Below are 16992 nucleotides of genomic sequence, written 5' to 3' on the forward strand. Positions count from 1 at the left end.
AATGCTGCCTGGAGGATCCTGACACAAAGCACCACACCCCCTCCTGAAACCACATTCCTACAAGTAACTGTCTGGGCCCTCTTTCCCCAGCCTCCAAACCAAGCCCTTGGAGCCAACAAGAGCCCATCTGTGATCAGGAGGAATCTGAGGAACCCCAAGCCTCAGTTTAGCCCTAACACTGGTGTCTACTAGATCTTCACCCTCTAATTATGTCTCCATGGTAACCGGCCGGATACTCAGGACTGCTGGGGTTGGGCCTCTCCCCCACTCCTGTCACTCTCTCAGGCACCTGCGGGTCCTTCGGAGGATGTACCCACCCATCCTGATCCCCAGCCTGGCCCAGGTCAGTACCCAGGTTCCCACCACCTGCAGCTCCCCTGACCCTGGCTTCCTGCTGATCCCAAGGGGGCCTGTGGCACCTGGTTGTTGGAGGAAGTGGCATCTGTTGTCCCCAGATCTCCTGCCTGGACCCCAACCCTTCTTGGGTGGCCCTTCGGCATTATTCTGGGGCCCATGCTGCTGTGCTGTCCTCCAGGATCTGCCCTTTATACCGATGTGCCCATGGCACTCCCCCAGCTCTGCCTGAACCAGCAGGCAGGGGCCTTTGTGCGCTGCCCAGATCCAGCCAGTTCCTTCCCTGCAGTGTGCGCTCCAGCAGCCCTGGCCCAGCCCGCCAGCCGCCCAGCCTCTCATCTGCTGCAGAGCTCAGACAGGGGCAGCTCGAGGGGACCAGTGCTTCCCATCCGAATGGGGCCGGCCCCACCTGTACTACGTCCTTAAGCTTCGATGCAGGTCCTGCCATCACTTTGTGACCCTTTCCTGGTCTGGAGGTGTTAGGGAAGCTCCGCCTAAGTAGGCCATCGGATCCCAGGGGCCATTTGTGAGAGGTCAGGGAACGACCTCACACGCCTAGGGAAAGCTCAGAGAGCTTTCTGGGAAACTCAGGAGGAGCCCCGGATGGTAGAGAATGTACCTCCTATGGAGACATGAGTGCTGTGAGCTTTGCATCTAACCTTTCATGCCCAGCGTGTGAGAAGCTCTCTCTGCCCACTGCCCCCTGACTGATCAATATAAGACATGCATCAGTGCTCCAGTAAGTCTTTAAGGGACCTTAAGGCCTCTCTTGCAGAACCCTCAGGCCCTAGTCCACTCCCTTTCCCACTGTCCAAGGCTGCCCCTGGCTGATGAGCCCCATGCCCCCCGCTCGGCTGTGTTCTCTGCACATCGGTGCCTAGTGAAGCCAGTCTCCATATGAACCAGGAAGGCTGCTCTCTCCTGAGGCCCTGCAGCCTCCTGAGGCTGTCCTTAAACCCCCAGGTCCCAGAGCCTAACCCTAGGGGCTTCAGAGGGGCTGCAGGCCCCAGTGAACTCCTCAGTTTAGAGGTTCCATCCTTCTTTCCCAGATCCTAAAGACCACGGCCCATCCACCCCACCATCAGTGAGGCTCTCAGGCTGAGCCCGCCATCGAGTTTCCCTCTGGGGCATTCCTAGACCTGATCCCCGCTTCTACCCCAGCAGAGAACTCTCCTTGTTACTTCATTCCTGAACTGAAGGGAATCCAAGAAAGCCTTCCATTTAAGAACTTCCAGACTGTCCCTGAGGGGCCCCAGCTAACCACGGTCCCTTCTCATATGACAGAAGTCCAGGATCCAGCAGGCAGTTATCGGCATTGCCCCTGGGGACCACATTCAGAGAGGCTCCCGAAGTCGGGTCTGCACGATCCCTCGTTGTACAGAACCCAGCGAAGAAGACCAGGAAGCCTGAAGACTCTCCAGGTCCCGCCAGGGCTCCCCTCCCCGAACAGCAGGGAGCCTCAGAGCAGAAACATTTCTCCTCCAAGGAGAACAGATGGAAAAGAGCTACCGCCCCGGAAATGAACACTAACCTCTTGTCGGACCACCTACCTCTATGTCCTTCTGAGGGTCCATCCCGCGCTACTGAAGAGCCACAGTTTCAGCGTCTAAGCTGCACAGGGACTACGTTTGCACACCCAGAACAACTCGGGCTGCTGGCCACCTTGGCGTCCTCCACTGACTCCACTCTGAGACGCGTCCCTAAGTTTGCCGTGTGCCCCCAGACATACAAGGGGCCATGCAGATCGCAGGAACTTTGCTTTCCCAGTGCTGAACCCTCACAAATAAACTCAGTGTAACTCCGCTGGAGCCCGGAGCCTGCAACAGAGCCTCAGGCTAAACGTACGGAGCCCGGCATCCAGGAGCTTGGGACACGTCCTGGGAGGACAACACCGGCTTCCCAAGGCAGGAGCCGGTCAAGTCACACTCAAAGTCCTGCTCTTTCCTCCGAGGCCCCGCTGTGGGGTGCTTGAGGTGGGCCCAGTCAGTTTATATCCAGTCTGGATATAACACTGTATTGCATAAGCCTCGATAAGCAGGCTCAGAACAGACCCAGAGCAGGGGCCATTCCCTGACTCTTGGAGAACCCAGTTCGTATGGGCTGTGAGTGGGAGCCCCGGACTGTCTCAGCCGCACAGCCTCAGTCTACTTCCTGCTGGTGCTCATGTGGGGATAAGGCCGCTCCCCTGGAGAAGACGAGGAGGCCCTAAGAAAATCCCTCCACAGTCGAGGAGCTCGATCCTGAGACAACGCACCCGGCTGGCCCGTGTCACCCTGGGGAAGCGAACTGGATGGGACTTAAGTCCCCCAAAGTGCCCTGCATCGTAGTAACGTGGTCCTGGGCTAGGCCAGGCCGAGGGGCGCAGTCAGCAGCACAGCCAGCCTCGATGTGGGTGGCCTCTGCGGTCACACAGGGCCCTGCACTTGGCATAGAGCTCTGCTGTGGCCGTATTGACACCCTCAGTAATTTTATCTTTGAACTTGTTTTGTGTAAGTGTGACCTGATGGCACAACAGAGCCCGGGTGTGAGCAGAGAAGATGTGCAGAAGAAAGTAAAGAACTTGTATCTTGTATCTTTCGTGTACTTTTTTCCTGCCTTTTTTTTTTTTTTTACAAGAGGCCCGGTCCTGTTAGCAACCCTGATGGAACCACCTCCCAAGTAACCAGCTAACCTGTGAAAGAGGGAATTAACGACATAATAATCACCAGGAACTCCCCGGTGATCCCTCAACCTCTAGTGCCAAAAGAAATAAAAAAATAAAAATATGTTATGCCTTAGGGTCACTCACCAAGTCAATTCCAGTCCCAGGATTACCTGGTACTCTCTTCAAACTCACCCCGGCTCAAAGAAGTCCGTTGGTGAGAACCAGGACACAGGGGTCCTGCATCCAGGAAGCGAATCATGTTGTGACACCACAGGGTTAGTGAGAAGGGTCCTGAGTGGCCGTGGAAGCAACCCTGTGGTCATGATCAGGACAAGGACAGAGGCTGGGGCAGCTGCGCCGTTCCTGCCCCGGGACCCACCCCGTGAATGTGTTTGCTAGTTCACTATGTAAACACTTCTTTTGAGTACTTGCTGTACTATGGCACTGTGGAGATGAAGATACACAGTCCTGTCCCTGACAAGAGATACGAGGATTTAGTGAATCAATGATAATAAAACGAGCTAAATATTTGTATGTATATGTAGAGTGTGCTATAGAAGCCCTGGATAATCAATGCTGCCTGAGGGAGGCAGAAAACATCTCAGGGAAGGATCCTGAAAGATGGATAGGAGTGCCCCATCCATGCGAAGAAAAACCGAGAGGAGCATCAAGCCATCCCTGCACACCTGTCACCTGCAGAGTGGTGAGAGCTTGGCACGACAAAAGCATGGGCTGTGTGGGAAGGGAAGTGTTTGGAAAAGAGGCTGGGAACAGAACTGTGAAAAGGGCCTTGAAAACCAGCTAAGGAATCTGGGCTTTATCCAGTATGCAGGAGGAGCCAAGAAAAGATTAGACAGTGTTAACTGTGCTTTTTAGGAGGATGGTTCAGCTGGTGGTATGGAAGAAGGCCGGGGGCAGGTAAAACCAGAGGAGGGAATGCAGACAGAATGGCGAGGCTTTGTCTAAGGGATGTGGTAGCATCTGAGACACCACTCCAGCAGACTTGCTCACTAACTGGATATAGGGAGTGGGGGGCGGTGGGGGAGCTGCCAACGGTTCCATCTTGGAAGATGAGGCAGATGGGACCCACACTGCAGACATCCAATATAACACATGGAGTAGGTTCATGGGGGAAGATGAAGGCTGCAGTGCCTGCAGGACGTCCAGGTGTTTGCGTGGGCAACAGGCAGTTGGAAATAGAGATCTGGACCTCAAGAGAGAGGCTGAGGATGGAGACGCTGCTTTGGGAGGCACTCACTCAGAGGCGCTGGTCCACACCACAGGGGTGAGTCCGACCACCTCCAGAGAGCCTGGGGAGTCAAAGGAGCCAAGGGCAGCTCAGGGATGGCCAGAGATGCAAGAAACTGGCCAACAGATAGAGAAGGAACAGAACGGGGAAGAGGCCGTCCAACTGTAGCAGGCAGCAGGCAGCCGCGCCACAGGGGAGTCAAGCAGGTCACTAAATTCAGCAACCAGGAGGGCTATGCTTCCTCAGCACAGTCTCCGTGGGGGCAGCTCGCCCACCATGGTTTCAGGTTTTAACAGGATAATAAAGGGAAGGAGACAGAGCAGTTAGAAAGGGAAGGGAAGGTCAGGGGCTATAAATATTTATATATTAAAACTAGAGGCCCAGTGCACAAATTCGTGCACTAGTGGGGTCCAGTGGGGTCCCTTGGCCTGGCCTGTGGGATTGAACCAAATCCAGCTCTCCAACATCCCTTGAGGGCTCCCGGATTGTGAGAGGGTACAGGCCAGGTCAAGGGACCCCACCGGTGCACAATCAGGGCCAGGGAGGGGTGCGGGAGGTTGGCCAGCTGGGGAGGGACCGCAGGAGGGCTCCAGGGCATGTCCGGTCTGTCTTGCTCAGTCCTGATCAGCCAGACCCCAGCAGCAAGCTAACCTACCAGTCACAGCATCTGCCCCTTGGTGGTCAGTGCACATCATAGCGACTGGTCGACTGCCCCTGGTGGTCAGTGCATGTCATAGCAACCGGTCGATTGTCTGCCCCCTGGTGGTCAGTGCACATCATAGCGAGCAGTTGAGTGACCTTAGCATATCATTAGCATATTACACTTTGATTGGTTGAACAGACGACCGGACAACCGGACACTTAGCATATTAGGCTTTTATTATATATGATATTTTATTATTTATCTGTTTTTCAACATCTTTTTTTTTTTTTTAATCCTCACCGGAGGGTATTTTTTCCATTGATTTTTAGAGAGAGTGGAAGAGAGAGGGAAAGATAGAAATATTGATGTGAGAGAAACATCGATTGGTTGTCTCCTGCATGCACCCTGGATCCTGTAATGGAGGTAGGTGCCCTTGACCAAAATCGAATCCGGGACCCTTCAGTCTGCAGGCCGACGCTCTATCCACTGAGCCAAAACTGGTTAGGGCAGGGGATATATTTATTAATGGTCAAACATACAGAGAAGCAAAGATAAGGATGAGAACAGGCTCCTGGGGAGGCGGGAAGCATTGCTCTCCAGAAAGCTAAAGGGAGGGACAGGGCCTGTGCAGGCTGGCTAAGCTGGTGAAGGGGCATGCATGCCAGATGACTCCTATGTTCTTGGTTAGAAGGAAGCAGGAAGGTGATATCAGCTGGGAGATGATAAATGGCAAAGTTCAAAGGCTTTAAGGAATCTTAGGCCCAGCTGGGGTGGCTCAGTGATTGAGTGTCAACCTATGTACCAGGAGGTTCCGGTTCGATTCCCAATCAGGGCACATGCCCGGGTTGCAGGTTCAGTCCCTGATGGGGGCTGTGCAGGAGGCAGCCTATCGATGGTTCTCTCTCTCTATTGATGTTTCCATCTCTTTCTCCCTCTCCCTGCCTCTCCAAAGTCAACAAAAAAATATTTTTTTTTAAAAAAAGGCATCTTAGTTTCCAAGGTGGAGACCTGCTTCAGGGTGGAGACCTGCTTCCCGCTTTCAGGTTTCCTGGACCTTGGTCAGTTGTTTATTCCATCTCTGCCTCCTGCCTGAGTTCCACAAGCTCACACCCACTGTCCTGCTCCCCTGTAGCTCCTGCTGGGCTTCCCCGGCTGCTCCTCCCTCTCTGTGTAGACTCAGCCTGTTGCTGACACATGTACCTTCCTGCAGTGCCTGCTATGACTGGCCAGCTCTGCCTCTCTCTGGCACCTAAGCCACCTACAACCCACAGAGCCCTGGGCCAATCCCAGCAGCCCCCATCATGATCTCTCTCTCTCTCTCTCTCTCTCTCTTCCATCTTTTTAAAACTGCTCTGCATCTAGCAACTCTCACCTTCCTCTCAACCCACCAGTACCCCCAAGATCCTACAGGTGCTCTCCATTGCCAGTTACAGCAGTTTAGCTGTGGGATGAAGAATGGCCACCGACCTATTAAATTCAGCCTGCATAACATTTTAATAAAAATTGAATCTACCCAGTTAGTCACATGTGCCACCCTTTTTACGAAGATGCTTCAGCTGGTGGCACGGAAGAAAGGAATGTGTTAAGATAATTAACACATCCATCACCTCACATAGTTAATTCTGTTTATTTTGTTGTTTTCGCATCATACACACCTCAGGCCCAATTCACAAACACAAGGTGTCCACCTGCTCTCCGCAGGTGTTTGCCAATAAAGTCCACACAATCTTGGGATTTAAGGCCTTCTATTCTCTGACTCCAGAATGCCTCTCAAACCACATGGCATTATGCAAAGCCCTTATTCCAGAAGTCAGTCTGCCCTGTCCCCACTTTGCACTCCTGGCCTTGGCCAGGTCTCCCTAGCTATGTGCATGCCTGTCTCCCACCCTACCTCTCCTATCTGCATGCCCTCTCCTCTGCACTTGTCATACTAAGATCTGGCTCAATCCTACCTCTTCAAGGAGGCCTCTATAGACCATCCACAGCATTTTTTGCCTGGACTCCCCTCACTTGTGGTAGGCAGTTAGACATGATGATAGCAGAGCAAGGATGATGGGCCAGGCACAGAAGGTCACCAGGGTAGAAAGCCCCAGGTGTCCGGCAATGGGCAATTGAAGGGTGGGACCTTGACCCCAGGGTGACTTTTCCTCCCCTAGCATAGTGCTGATCTTGACGTTTGGACCCCCTGACCTTGTCCTCCCTAGAGATAACATCTGGGCCTCAGTTGTATTTCAGCTCCAGGCCCAGAAAAGCAGCAAAATCAGACCAGCGACCCCATCCATGGTTGACCTCAGGATCAGCTGCATTGAATAATGACCCCCTGCCTTGGCCAACCAATCAATCAGGGGAGACCACAACCCTGAAAGGACACACCTGGAAAACGGCTGAATATTCTACTGAGATCTTCCCCTAGGACCTCCCCTAAAATCTCCGACCTTAAACCCTTTAGGATGGAGGGCCCAATAGCTCTCCCCACGGGGAGCATACCTGTGTCTGTCCCTTCCCCTTCCCGTTCCCCTTCTCTCTCCCTGCCCCAGGCATCACCATTGGCTTCCTCACTCCCAAGCTCCAAGGGCCTTCCCTTTACCTCTACAAGTTGTTTCCTAAGCCCATTTATTCTAGGAATTACTTTTTCTACCTCTGTGACTTACCAAATAAATGTTCTCTTGTTTGGGTCTTGGCTCTGAATTCTTTCCCAGCGGGAAGTCAAATGCCAAGGCTGTTGAACCCACTGCCAGTCTGACTCCAGGGGTCTAACATCTGGTGCCGTCCCTGATGCCTACAACTTGACGCTGTGTATATATTTTTGTTATCGTTTCTTTTGGTAAGTTGCCTATTTCCTCAGATAAGCCTATAAAAAAGGATCCCTTATAAGTTGTAGATACGAAAGGCCACCTGGAGCAGATCTGCCTCTGAGTAATCTATCTCGCACATGAGCCAACCACTGACTCACAGACCTTGGTCGTCTCCTGAGAACCGTAAAACATGAGAACGAGCACAGATGCAGAGCCTTCGGGGCAGAGGCCGCATCTTTAGTTTGTATAACTGACTAAAACCTGGTAGGTACTCCATAAATGTTTATGATGAATAAGTACAAAAAGCAGAAATCTCTTCTTGTTCCGAAAACATCAAGGCTAACACAGTCCCACTGGTGGGCAGTAAACTCTGACTTGATGGAAACAAACAATCCCTGTTGTGTACCACTGTCACACAGGCGTCCGAGGCCAGGTGCATTACACTGGGGCTAGAAGGGACAGCCACTAGGAGAAGCAGGAACTAGGAAGACCAGAGCTCTGGCCACACACTAGCAATGACTTACAAGGTGACCTTGGGCAAATCTCTCAGCAGCTATTGATTCTTCAAGGTAACGGGATCCTTCCTCCTCACACTCTGCAATTATAATGACCATCTGGTGGGGAGGGAGAGCAGGTGGCTGGGCCAGAGGGACAACTCTCAGAACAGGGAGAAGGGCTGCTCACCTGTGGTGTCCCCAGCCAACACTACGGGTTCGCCTGCCCTTTCTCCCAGCTTCTCTGTGGACCCCTGGGTCTGTGACAGGCTGGGATTCCAGCAAACACCCTTTATTCCCTACTCCCACCCAACCTGTGTGCCTGTTACCCACTAGATGCACAGTCCCCAGTGGATATTTGACAAGTACAAACACTACTGGCACGGATTTGATAAAATTCTACCAAGGGGTCAGCACACACCAGGCTATTCCAGGTGTTAGCCTGGAGGTGTGACAGGTGATAACCCCACTCTCCTTTGGCAGAAATGGAGGCCCTAGGAGAAGGCATTCCTGAGTTCTGGAACCCTAAGCCTCCCAGGAGCCTGGGTGTTGGCAGCAGGGTTGGGTGTCGCTGGGTAATGGAACTTCTCTGCTAAGTGACAAGCCAGAGAAAGACAAACACCGTATGCTATCTCTTACATGTGGAGCTCAAAGCAAAGAAAGAAGCCAATTTCAAAAAATAAATGGAATGAAAACCCCTGTAGGAGCTTGAGGATACTGATAGGTTGAGAGGAAGGTGGGAGTTGCTAAATGCAGAGTAGAGTGGTGGTTGTCAGGGTTGCGGGGAGGGGAAATGGGAGATGTAGGTCAAAGGGCACAACATTTCAGTTATACATTCTGAGGATCTCATGTACGACATGATGAGCATGGTTAATAATATGGTACTGTTTACCTGCAAGTTGCTGAGAGTACGTAGTAAGTATCCTCACCACAAAAGCAACAACAAAATAAACAGAATTAACTATGGGAGGTGATGGATGTGTTGATTACCTTAATCTTGGTAATCATTCCACAATGTACATGTATATCAAATCATCATGCTGTACACTTTAAATATATACAATTATACCTATCAATTATTTCAGGGGGGGAGGGAGAGATAGAATTTGAGAAGTGTTTCTTTACCCTGCACCCAGGCAATATGGTATTCAATCATTGTCCCGGATGAAGAGGAGGGTTTCAAGTTTCTATAAAGAAGAAAAGCTAGAAAGAAAGTTCTGAAGGAGGAAGTGTGATTGGAGTGGACCGAGAGGAGTAGGACTGAAGGGGTGTGTGGAGGAAATGGAAGGAAGAAAGCAGAGCAGTGATTACGCCGGAAACAAGGATGGTGATTTGGAAAAATGACTTCTGCTCTGACTCACAGGGAGGCATCTGCAACCACGAAGCAGGAAAAAGAAGAACCAACAGCCAGGCATGCGATAAAGGGCTACAGAGAGCAGAGGAGAGGCTGGGGCGGAACTAAACCCGTGGGGGTGGAAGTTGTCAACAAGTGGAGACGATCTGAAAAGGTGGGATGCGGTGGCGGGCAACAGTGGGCTTTGTTTTTTTAATTTGAAGCTGTCTTCCTTCTAACATGAGACAATGAGGTTTCTCCGTCACTGCCCTCCCCCTCGGAATGGAGGGGTCTGTCAAGCAGAATCGCAAGGAGCAGCCTTTGGAAGGAGGTTATGTTTGCACTCACCCATTCAGTTTGCCCTGGAATAAATGCCTCTCTCCCTCAAGGCCCCTGTCCCTGCTGCGCTGTCCTGAAGCACACAAAGGTGCTCCTTGGATTCGCTGTTTCAGGGCAAAAGTATGAAAACCCTGGGCTCAGTGTACTCAGGATTGGTGCCTGGGCAGCTTGACGGTGAAAAGAATGAAGCATTCTGACATGACTGCACAGCAACACGGCAGCTCCTGTGTGCCAACCATCTGATCGCCTCACTCAGCACTTCCTAAGGCAAAGCTTCCCCCCCCCCTTTTTTTTTTTTTTTTTAGCAGATATCTGATTACTAAGGCATGCAAGGCAGCAAACACTGAGAGCAGGCTTCTGTGATTACGGAAGCCACTGTAAGTCCACAAAAGCTGAAAGCAAATGTTCAGAATTCCCAGGGGCTCTGGTTAGCATCTTTGGACTCCTGGTTTCTGCATGTGTGTGCACGTGTGCATGTGTGGGTGCATGTATGTGTACCCCCCTCCTTTTTTTTAAATGGAGCAAGGACAATTCATTGATGAAGGTCAGAAACAGAAACTGAACGGTCTGGGTTCCGGACCCCATTCTGTTCTGACAAAGGTTAAATTTCCAATCCTAGTAGAGATGGTAATAGTACCTGACTAACTAGGCATCCTGGTAGGAGGCATCAGCAAGATGAGGACAGTTTCTTATGAGGACTGTCTCAGAGAGCCACACACAGGTGCTGGTGCTGTGTTACGAGATTTTTATTAAGCTAACACTTGATAGCCAGGATCTCGCTTATAATTTTTCTTTCATAAATGTTGCAAAAGTGGAATCATTAACAGAATTTCCCTGGGGGTAGGGGTGGTGGTGACCACATGTTCAGATTGGCCCTGGTCCCCTGGAACCAAGCTGGTGCCATTCGCCAGCTGCCTGGCAGCCTCTGCAAAGCACACCCAGTTAGCTTCCTCCAGGCTACCTGTCCACTTTACAAAGCCTGCCACCAGGATGGCACCACCAGCAGGTCTCTAGTCCCCACCCCTACAGTGCCTGTGACATCATCCGGGGAAAGGACACCCTGCTTGGATTCTGGGCAAGGCTCTTCAGGGTCAAACAAAGGCCTAAGACAGTGATGGGCAACCTTTTGAGCTTGGTGTGTCAAACTTCGCCAAAAAACTGAGCATAACTCGGGTAGTGTGTCACTTTGAGGAAAAAAACATTATTTCGCAAATGTTTCATCCTCAGCATGCAGCCACCTCAGCGGCCGCGTGTCATCAGAAATGGCTACGCGTGTCAGTGCCTAAGAGTAGCTTACGCTCCTTAGCACTTAGTGCTTATTATGTGAGTTGCTTAGTACTTACTGTGTGCCAGCACCACACTAGGTACTTTGTGTGTGTTATCTCACTGTACCCTCAAGACCTGGCCAGGCCAGAGGTACTGCTATCATCCCCATCGAACGGAGGGGGAAGCGGGCAGGCACATTGTTCAGCGTCACACAACCTGGAAGTGGCAAGGCCAGAATTTAAATCTGGGTCCCCCTTACTCCAGGGCCCCTCCTCTCGCCATTTACTTCAGTGAACATATGGTTTGAAGACTGGAGCTGTGTCAGGCCTGGGATATAATGTCATGACTGTTACTACCACGCTGCAACATCTTAAAACCAATCAAGGGCGAGCTAAAACTTGAGCGATCAAGTGACTCTACTGAAATAACCTTAACTAGGAATCAAGGGACATACAGGCTCTATACCCCATTACCTGGCTCAATGCTGCTCTAGCCCCGTCACTTACAAGAGGCTGCTAACGTTGAAGAGTGGGGTCCTGAGGCCAATCTGCTGGGACTCTAATCTCAGCTTTCTTTCTAATCTCGGGCAAGACACCGAACCCCTCTGGGCCTCAGTTTCCTCATCTGGTAATAATAACAGAACCTCCCTCCTTGGACTGTCATGAAGATGAAATGAAATAGAACATGTAAAACGCTCAGAGCCACATTGAGCCCACAATGAGTATTAACGATAATTATTTGTACCAGTCAGAGTCTACGGGCAAGATGCTTTATACCCGAGTTTCCCCGTCTATAAAACAGATGGGCAGAGCTGCTATGAGGATTAAGTGAAATAAAATCCTGAAAGCATGTCACATGCAGAGCTCCTTGCGGTGGGCACTCGGAAATGTTCATTCGTTTTCCTCTTCCCAATGTAGCACTCTCACGTGGTCTCCTGAGACCTGTCTCCCGTGTTATAAAGCGAGACCCCCCTCATTCCCCAGCCCAGCGACCTCACAGGCAAGTCATGTCAGAGCCAGAGCAGGCCAACGGCCCGGCTGCATGTGAGGTAACCTGGGTCCTACTTATAGTTCCAGCTTTTGAAAAGCCACATACCTCCCCTAAACCTCGACTTCCTTATTTATTCAACCTATGATAATCTCAGCAAGTGTGTTACAGACAGCGTGCTGCACGTTAGAGATGCAAAGATAGATAAGGTACAGTCCCTGACTTCAAAGAACACACATTCTAGTTAAAGATAAAGGCATTGATTGCGGTATAGACAACACACAGGTGGCCCCAAGGAGGGAGCCATCAGATTTACTGAGGCAGGGCAAGGAAAGATTCAGGGAAGGCAGGCCCTGGTGCTGAGTCTTACAGATGAATAGGAGTTTCCCAGGCAGAACCAGAGGAAAGGTATTCCAGCAAGTGCAGAGGCTTAGGGATGCAAAACGAGGAACTGTCAATAATTAATTATGGCTGAGTACAGGGTGCATCTAGGGGAGTGGCAGCAAAACAGGATAACATCATCCCCACTTCCCTTGCAGGATTTCTGTGAGACTTGATGAGAACAATGCCTTAAAACACTGAAAGGGACACCATGTTACAGAAATGTCATGTATGATTGTTAGGAGTACTCTAGCAAGGCTCCTTATGGTACTAATTTCACCCATTTCCCAGCATGAGAGCTCCGAAAATTATTTCTTCTGTTACCACCACCTTACCTCCTTCCTCTCTCCCCTGAGAGAAGACAAACAGGAGTTAGTATTGATCTGAGTGAAGAGGTGGGAGGGAGGAATGAGAAGAAAAGTGTCCAGCTCTTTCTTTCAATTACCACAGATCTTTTGAAAGCCCCTTACCTGTAATGTTTCTCATGTCATAAAAGAGTTCAGTTCTTTATTGGCCAAAAAAGAAACCTTGACCCTAAAACCATGACATTTTAGACGTTCTTGACCATAACCCATAGTAAGAAATACATTTTATACCATAATCCATCACACACACACACACACACACACACACACACACACACTCACACACACGTTATAAAACAGTGTCAGTTACAACCTCCAAATTGATTTCATTACTTGACACTTTGAAAAACACCTACAGTTTGAAAAACACCACCCTAAGAGACAGGAGGGTTCATGGAAGATTTCAAAAGTGTAATTCACGAATCCCTTCAACTTTTCTTTTCTTTTGCATTTCAAGTCATTGCAAAATAGAAGCAAGTCCAGCCCATTGTCTGGGAAACAAACCACCCGTTTGCACAGTTCACTTGGCGCTGTGCTGATGGTACAGGAGAGGTTTCCACGGGGGGTTCCTCGTGTGTTTGGTTGCTGCAGATGATTAACATGTTGACAAGCAGAATTCCAAAACACAGGACTCTCTCTTGGGCAGGGCCTTTGTGCCCTGTGGAAAGTAAGATCCTATGTCCCCAGTGCCTTTTCGACGAGAACATTCAATAAACAACTTCTTTCACGTACAGGGCCCATCACACTTCATAACCCAGGAGTGAGCAAGCACTCTGCCCCAGGGCTGCTGAAATGGGAACACGATGACTAGATGCCTTTCCAATCATGCACAGATTTAAAATTCACAACACCATCCTCACAGCTTCCACCTCCCTCAATGAGGAAAGAATCTGCTCCCTATACAGCTCTGCATGCCTTTGTGTCCGACCAGAATCCTAAAGCTGGAGAGAAACACAAAAGTCTTCTGGTCTACCTCTCTCCTTCCAAAGAGGATGGCCAACTAAACTTTTCCAGCTCACAGTTGCACTATTTCCCATTGTACCACAATATGCATCTGTGCTCCTAGGGATTTCCTGGTGGTACTGCAAAAGCTTTAGATGTTTCTACCGTCACACTTTTTATTATACTGTTTCTCCTACTTAGAATGTTTTCCCTTCCTGCCCATACAAACTCCATTTATTTTTCCAGATCACATCCCAAGCGCTCTAAGAAGTCTTCCCCAAATTCTACAGACCTCTCCATCCCTCCCCCTTTCTCTGAAATAAATTCATGCAACCTTTTGCCTCTTAGATGCTGCTTAACAGTTAATATGTAGGCATTGATTGACTTTCTAATATTTAAAAGGTGTGTTTATAAGAAAATTTAATCTTAAATTAACCTTTCTTACAACATACATAGCAAGGAGTCAATAGAAAGGTTTAGTATTTTACAATGAAGCTATTTAAATGAGGTAATCATTATAGAAATAAACATTAAGTTATTAATTTCCACATACTCAGAACCAGCGACAACAATAATGGTAGATGCCAGCACTGTTGATTTTTCTGATATACTATCACATGGAAAACACTTGTCTCAGGCAACTGAATTTTTTCATGTATCAGACAGCAACTGAGTGGCTTCCTCCCTGAGCGGACGCTATGGTAGATGCTCCCAGGGAAGAAGACTCTGTGCTTGATACACAGTCAATCCACAGAACTCTGCATCAGCTTTGGTGACTTTTGGTTATAACAGGATCATTGAATTTTATAACATTGAAAGAACTTAAAGATTCTCTGTTTCACCTCAGATGAGGAAATTCAACCAAAAAAGGTGAGCTAATGTGCTTCAGATCACCTTTGTAGAAAATGACAGAGTTGAAGTTAAAACCCAAACAAATCTTCTGTTATCCAAAGAAATCAGCTCAAAACCTCAGACCACCTAGCTCTTCAGTTTCACTTCCCCGGCTCCCAGACTTCCCGTCTTCCAGCAGATCCCTCGGTCTGACCACGGAGGAACTTCCCCAAGTCAACACCGAACTGTCTTCCTCTCATCAACCAATTCCCTGATGTTGTTCCATCTCAATGCCACGACTTCTCTTATCCTGCTGGGCAATTTCACTGTTTATTCCAGTGTTTCCCTTATCCAATACCGCACCTACCAAAACCACACGGCTGCTTTATTTTAAACCCTTCCGTATGGTCCAGACAAAGTTACCTACGAAACCAAAGTTCGTGACTATGACCACATCGCAAAGAGTCCTACTCTCTCTACCTAGGATTATAGAAGTTTCTCCTAGCTCATGCTGCATGTGAATACCATATGCTGAAAAAGTTAAGCTTTCTCCTTAATCGGGCAGGTAGTTGCTCAAGACACATAGCCAAACAAACAATTATGTTTGTAAGTTAAGCAGGAAAAGCAGCCGAGTCCATTCACACTACCAGTAAATAACAAACTTAACTCTTTACCAAAAATATCCTCTCTCGCTCAAGAGTGGAACCATTGGTTAACCGACCCCCCTTTTCTTATTGTTGTCTATGTTCTTGTCAAGGCACTCAAAGAAGAAGGAGGTGGTCAAAGCAGAAGACAGGACAAAGATGAGACCCATAAAAAGTCCAAACAACCAAAAGTAGTTGCAGAATATGTGTTAAACATGTGGACTCCAAAGGCCGACTGGCCATCTTGGTTCCACCAGTAACAGCCAAATGGCCCTGGGCATACTGCTTGAACTCTCTGCTTAGTTTCCTCATCTGGAAAATAGGGTAATAGTAGTACCTACCTCACAGGGTTGCCATGAACATGAAATCAGTTCATACATGTAAAATACTTAGGACAATGTTTGACACATATGAAACACTACATAAATATTAGTTAACTAAGCCCTAGCTGGTTTGGCTCAGTGCATAGAGTGTCAGCCCATGGACTGAAAGGTGCCAGGTTCAAATCTAGTCAAAGGCACATACCTTGGTTGCAGGTTCCCTGGCCTGGTCGGGGTGCATGCAGGAGGCAACCAAACAACATTTCTCTCTCACATCAATGTTTCTCTCTGTCTCTCCCTCTCCTTTCCACTTTCTCTAAAAATCAATGGAAAAATATTCTTGGGTGAGGATTAACAATAATAATAATAATAATAATAATATATAAATAAATAAATATTAGTTAACAAAAATAAATCCTGAGTTGGAAATTATTTTAACTATCACGCTGTGTGTCTGCTGATCTGCAAATCTTACTAGCAGTTTTAGGACATAGAAACATTATGATGGTTCCCACACCACACTGCAGACACCCTATATCCTCTAATGTGGATTGTTTCCTGAGAACTCATTTTTTAATTCCTTTACATTGGGACTTGCCCGGAATATACTCCTGGGTCTCTCACTAACAGTCCCCATTGCTGCAGCCATAGTGAGGAAAGGCCTCCTAACTTCAAATACAAGGCCTGTGAAACCACAAAGGTGTCTGCCCACACATCCCAAATTCTACCTGTAACCCAGGCCTGGAATTGGGGAACAACAAGCCATCTACCATAGAAAAAGCAAAATGAAGGGAACATTCTTTACACTGAATGTGTCTTCAGGGTACAGGGCTCACAGGTCAAAGCAAACTTCTCAGGTTGTCCTAAATCCTCCCCTCCATTTCCTTATTCATTTTGCTCAGATCGGGCTCTTGGCTACACTAAATTCAGTCTTTTCAAGGTCACTATAATACGACCGCTCTGCTAAACCCCGTAAGCTCATCGGACTCGGTCTCTCAGGAGGACTCCATTGCTGACACTGCCTATCCTCCAGGGCTTCCCGCTCTTGGCTTCTGGGCCACCACATTCTCCCGGGATTCCTGGCTACTCCTCTGGGGCTCCTTCGCTGGCTGTTCCCTGCCTCCCTTCCTCCTCACATTGGACTGTCCTGAGGCTCATTCCTGGGTCCTCTTCTCATCTCCATCCAGCATTTCTTCCCTCAGTGACTCTCCAATATAGATCTCTAGCCCATGCCTAATCCTGAACTCCTGATTCATACATCCAACTGCCTACTCAGTGACTCCACTGAGATGTCTAATAGGATCCTTAACTTAGTTTGTCCAAAACCAAACTCCTGACCTTGCCCCCTATCTCCCTCTCTCTGTCTTCCCCACCTCAGTAAACAACACTCTCCACCTTCCCCTCC

General features: G+C 49.1%; 1 protein-coding gene and 1 non-coding gene across 2 annotated transcripts in view; both read right to left on the bottom strand.

Annotated features, from left to right (window-relative positions):
• The window catches only part of LPAR3 (lysophosphatidic acid receptor 3), an 82812-nt gene that overhangs the window by 38334 nt on the left and 27486 nt on the right, over positions 1 to 16992 (bottom strand). The gene's annotated exons all lie outside the window — the stretch shown is intronic.
• On the bottom strand, positions 75 to 158 carry MIR9337 (microRNA mir-9337). The gene has a single exon (NR_129164.2). It is a non-coding gene; the product is annotated as a microRNA mir-9337 (primary transcript).

This window comes from Eptesicus fuscus, chromosome 9, assembly GCF_027574615.1.
Source record: "Eptesicus fuscus isolate TK198812 chromosome 9, DD_ASM_mEF_20220401, whole genome shotgun sequence".
In the NCBI taxonomy this organism is placed as follows: domain Eukaryota; kingdom Metazoa; phylum Chordata; class Mammalia; order Chiroptera; family Vespertilionidae; genus Eptesicus; species Eptesicus fuscus.